This window comes from Pecten maximus, unplaced genomic scaffold, assembly GCF_902652985.1.
Source record: "Pecten maximus unplaced genomic scaffold, xPecMax1.1, whole genome shotgun sequence".
Taxonomy (NCBI): Eukaryota; Metazoa; Mollusca; class Bivalvia; order Pectinida; family Pectinidae; genus Pecten; species Pecten maximus.
In genome coordinates this window covers 78,657-84,198 of record NW_022982957.1, presented here as the reverse complement: position 1 = coordinate 84,198, position 5,542 = coordinate 78,657, and the positions used below count along the sequence as shown (strand labels likewise).

Sequence of the window (5,542 nt, the reverse complement as noted above, 5' to 3'; positions counted from 1 at the left end):
TCCTTTGATCAAAGGACAACTTAATAACAAGATATTTTATGCACATAAGCAAAGTTTTGAGGACATTTATGTTCTGTGATCCTTCGTATTGGCCTACTTATAAGAATAAGAGAACCCTGGTTTTTTTCACTATTTATATTTAACCACCAAATGCTCAACATCCATTACTTGGAAATACTGCTCACTTTCTGCATATTTCTCACCTTTCACAATGGAAAAGTGTGAATGATAAATGGCTACCTCAGTCCAATGCATACATCCCTTTTTAGAGGTTAGTAAAACGTGGTACATAGTTTAACGGACTTGCATGGCTGACTTACTTAATACTTCTCTCCCTGAACAAAAGAATGAGTGAACAAATTTCCTCGTCAACACTAATATCCTGCCTTCAGAAGAGAGAAGCCGGAATTATTTTGAATAGCAATATCCATACACTTTTAAACGCATAAAATGGTTGCATAATAGTAAACGAATGTTTTACACTCATACAGTTTTTATGTTAAAGGGACTAAATGGCTAGATTTCCACTTCAATAATATATAAAAAAAGGGTATACGATTTAAAATGATGTAAAAAGTTAAGCACTTTATGTTAATTATACATTTCAAAAGTGTCCATAACAATTTGTTAAAATTTAATGAAAAAAATAAAATAAATTTGATTAACCTAGTAGTTATTTCATATTATTATTTTTCGATGTGTGTAAACAAATACCTCTGCGTACCTTTGCGCATGCGCGATGCGGGAAATTGGAAACATCACAAAAATGGCGAACACCCGATCTAAGTGGAAGGGTCCTGAATCAGTTTTAACCGAGAGCACGAAGAAACGAATAATCGAGAACGTGATTTTAACTTCACAAAGACGAACACGTATCTTAGAGACAGAGCAAGCAGATGGCATCTGTTAAAAAAGACCGAAGGGATTAAAACAGACCCTCCTTTGGCCAAGCTAATGCCTTGAACAGGTTAGTTGACAGCACTGGACTTCGATGTTTCGTAGATCAACTGTCGTGTACGCCCAGATGATGACTTGATAGTACTTGATGATACATAATTATCATAAATGGTAACAACTGATATCGAGATTAAGCTTAAGAAAGGTCACGTAGTGTTAACACGGCATGAATCGCTTGGTATTGGCCTCAACATGTCCTAAATGGGAATACAAATCAAAGGGGGCGCCCAAGAGGGAATTTTGACATTTGTCAAATTAATCGTATTATACGAGAAAGTAAACTTGATGACTTTATGCTTTTGTTAGACTGCCTGTATATTACACATTAAGTTTACATTGTGTTATTAATATTCCGTTGTACAGTTTTGAAAGTAAGCCTGAGATCTAGAGCGTACGTAGATCTGGTCATAAAGAAACTGAAGCCAATGAAGATGACCACAGGCGACATGGAGTACATGCAGCCACTACGGACGACACTATTACTAGTCGCACTTAGGTATTTTTCATAGTTAATTAATTACTAATCCTTGAGGCCATTAATTAACAAATATTTATATAAATCATTAGCATTTGGATGCGAAGGAAGAACATTATTTATTTATTGAGTCGTATAATTAAAAAGTCGTGGAATAGTTTCTGTCGATGCTAATTAACATTCAAAATTCTCATAATTATACAACACAAGTCATGTATCACTGTGAACTGTTATTACGTTATGATTTGCATATTGATATACAAAAAAATGTAGATATATATACGTATATAGGCGTCAAGTTTGATTACATGTTTTGGTCTATAGTATATGACACATATTGTATATAATCAGTTTGAAAACATAACCAATTCCTATACATGTATTGGTTTGTAATCAGATACCACCAACCGATCAATTTTCGATAACAATTTTTTTTTCTAATTAAAATGAATGGATTTGAAATATTGTTTTTGTTTAGCAGCTACCAATAATGGATTTTTTTTGTAATTAATAATTTGAATCAGAATAAGTGAACCAATCAGTTTTGACCACTATAATTCATGCATGAGCTGCATGCATGTGTAGCGGGACTGGACTGAGTCGATCATCAGTGACCAGGTAGCTTATAGCTCAATAGTTGCATTGGTAGAGCATCCGGCTGATGTTCGGAGGCCCGGGTTGGAACCCCGGTCTGGCCGCTTACGCTACATTATCTCCTGATCTCCTGTTACACATGTATCCTCTACTTTTAACACTTGTTGAAAATTGCTGAATTCTTAGTGTATTTGGTAAGATATTGTGCAATTGGAGATTGAAAAACTTCTGGAGTATCAATTTCGTGAATTTAGTATTTTTTTTTTTTTTTGCATTATATATTGATAGTGATTGATTCACCAAATTAATGTAATAACACCATAATTAGTTTAGTTATTTCCCATGGTGTTTTCGGGCCTAATGGCCATCTTCATGCGCTTCATTTATTTGACGTCTTGGATACCACATTATGATGTCACATATACAATATCATGCCTTAAGATAGTCATTAGGCCCGAAAACGTAAGCGAAACACAACATATGTTGTGTTGAATTTACATTTTTCAACTATTGATACTGGTATATTTAAGACCCAGCAGAAGCCTTGATTGTGTGTAGAGGCTAATTAAGCTTGAATGTGAGTTGAGAAAATGTTGACAGGCGAATTATTTGATGAAAAATCAGACAAAATATCGTGAAGAGCCATCTTTGCATGATAAATAATGACTGCTATGTTTCAATATAAGGCATGATTATAATATTGCCAATTTTGCACATTTTGTTGGTTTGTGTAACTGGAAATTACATTGATTTTGTGTAAGAAAATATCTTTTCTTCTTCTTATAGATATCACAGGATTTATAACACAAAAGTTCTTGCCGTACAAGGTGGAAAGGACATACCAACACATCCAGGGACTCATCAATCTGATAGTGGCCAACAGAATAACAGATAGAACTGGAATATCTAGCCAAAACCCTTGCATCAAATAGATCCCAGAAGATTCAAACTCCTAGCCCATGCTCCTCCACCATCTACTGCCCAAATGGTAGAGGAGAAGAAATCCCAATTAAGATGAATGGGAATAATTGACATTTTGAGACTAATCACGTTCCAGAGACTATTACTTTTGAATATCTGTCCTTACGTTTAGTAGCTGACCTGGTCCGAAGGACCAAGGTGAGTATGCCATACTGAGGCGTCCGGCATTCGTCTATCAACATTGTGAACACAATATTTGAATAACTTGAGTAAATGTCAGAATATACCAAATTTGATAAAACTTTATAAGCAGCCATATATCGACAAGATCTCAGACAACTTCAAAAATAGAAATTATTGGACAGTAGTTTTTGACAGTAGTTTGCAGAGTTATTGCCCTTTGTAATGGTCTTATTATTAACATTTTTTTAGTTCACTGGTCAGAATGGAAACTCTTTTAGAAATTCTACTAGTCCTGAACAATTAAATGGATTTGATGAAATTTGGTCAGGAGAATTATGTGGCAATGTTATATGTTGCATAAATGAAGCGTCACCATCATCTGAGTGGCACCTTTCGGGGCAAAATAAGAGAATTACCTGGTATAGCAAAAAAAAAAAGGATTTAACTCATTTTTTTTTTCAATAATTACATCTAGTCCACTTGTAGTTTGAACCATTGTTGGGAGAGGTAGTTCAAAAGTAGAAAAATGTTTGAAATGTAACTTAAATTTGAGTATTATGTCATCATTACTGAATTATCCAGGTTAGCGATGCAGGCCCTCTGGGCCTTTAGTTTATTGGTATAATGTTACTATAATAGCTTAGCTGTTATCCATTCCATTAATGTCATATGATAATCAGTGCAGCGTTAATTTCAAAATTTATATAATCTCAAGAGACAAACAACATTGTCTGGTCTGAAATTTAAATGCTTAGTCAAAAATGATTATTCATAGCTGTACATGTGTGCACTATTGAAATATTCATGTTAACACTCACAAGTAATTTATAAACTCTCAAAATTCATTGATGTCAACACCCACTAGTGCTCAATAGTCTTTAATGTCAACACACACTAGTACTCAATAGTCATGGATGACAACACTCACTAGTAGTAGTACTCAATAGTCATTTATGTCAACACTCACTAATACTCATGTCATATATGTCAACACTCACTAATACTCAATAGTCATGGATGACAACACTCACTAGTACTCATTTAGTAACGTATGTCAACACTCCATAATACTCAAGTCATGTATGTCAACACTCCATAATACTCAATAGTCATTGATGTCAACACTCAATTATCACTGATGCCAACAATTGTCATTGATGTTAAGTCACTAGTCATGGCAGTCAACTTTCTCTAGTCATTGATGCCAATGCTTACATCCGAGCAAGACAGTAAATACAATGTGGTAAATTCTTTATTTGCATGTTTGACTTTTCTCAGTGTTTTCTATATCAAAACTATTTGTGAGACAAATTGTACTGTGCATTTACTGTTTAGTGTATTATCAACATCATAAGTCACTGTTCTGTTGATATTCTGATAAATTAGGGTTGGATCTTTAGGTCACCTGAGATGAAGTATGAAGTGACCTATTCTAACTGACTTTTGTCCGTCGTCTTTCGTTGTTTGTCTTTAAACAATTTGTCAGTAAGCTTTCATGGTCAAAAGGTCAACCAAAACTGTGGATTACATAGTCCCAACCTCCAGGGACCTGAGGGGCAGGGTCAAAAAGGGTCAAATTGACTAAAATTTGAAAGATCTTCTCAGCTCGCAGATATGGTAGAATCATATACTGGTGTCTTTAACAAAAATTGTGAATTTCATGACCCTGATGGGGGACTAAATTTATATAGGGAAATCACAATTTTGATCAGCATTTGTTTGATTTCTATTGAAATTCATTCTAACTTCATTAACATTATCAGCATGGGATGACAGCTTGATCGCATGCACATGTTGGCCCTGACTGACCTGGGCGAGGCTAAAAAGGGTCAATTAAATTGAATATTTCAAAACTCAGGTGACCATTAAGGCCAATTGGCCTCTTGTTTTACATAAGCCAGTATCAGTGAAAACTGATGCATATGAAATATGGTACATAAAACAAAAGGTTTCCATGAATTCAATGATGTAATGTAATTTATTTTGATTTTATATCAAACCTTTTCACTGCACAGGTGTCAAAACAACTTCCTTGAAATAAGATAATTCAGCTTATGTGTATGGGCAAACAGACAAAGTGATTACCAATAAAATGCTTAAATTTTCACGATTTCTATATTTTCTTTACTCCTGTCACCTTGACCTCTACCCATATATGATTAGACTGCATGCTCTGCTGACTTGCCAATCAAGATGATATTGAGGTTGACTGAAATACAAGAACATGTAACATATAAATGAACATAATTGTACATGTAGGTAAACTTGAGAATAGTCCAATTCCTCAATCCATGACTGTCATTGAGACTGTCAGCTAATCATTGAATTATTAAAACAGTATGGACATCAGTATTGTGAATTAAATATCTCATTTATATCGATGATAAATTGATATAAGTGAGATAATACATT

At 34.3% G+C, this 5,542-nt stretch overlaps 1 long non-coding RNA gene across 1 annotated transcript; it reads left to right on the top strand.

Moving 5' to 3' along the window:
* The first annotated feature begins 1,290 nt into the window (after positions 1-1,290).
* Positions 1,291-3,589, top strand: LOC117321195. Its single transcript, XR_004531232.1, has 2 exons — positions 1,291-1,453; positions 2,813-3,589. It is a non-coding gene; the product is annotated as an uncharacterized LOC117321195 (long non-coding RNA).
* Positions 3,590-5,542: the final 1,953 nt, after the last annotated feature.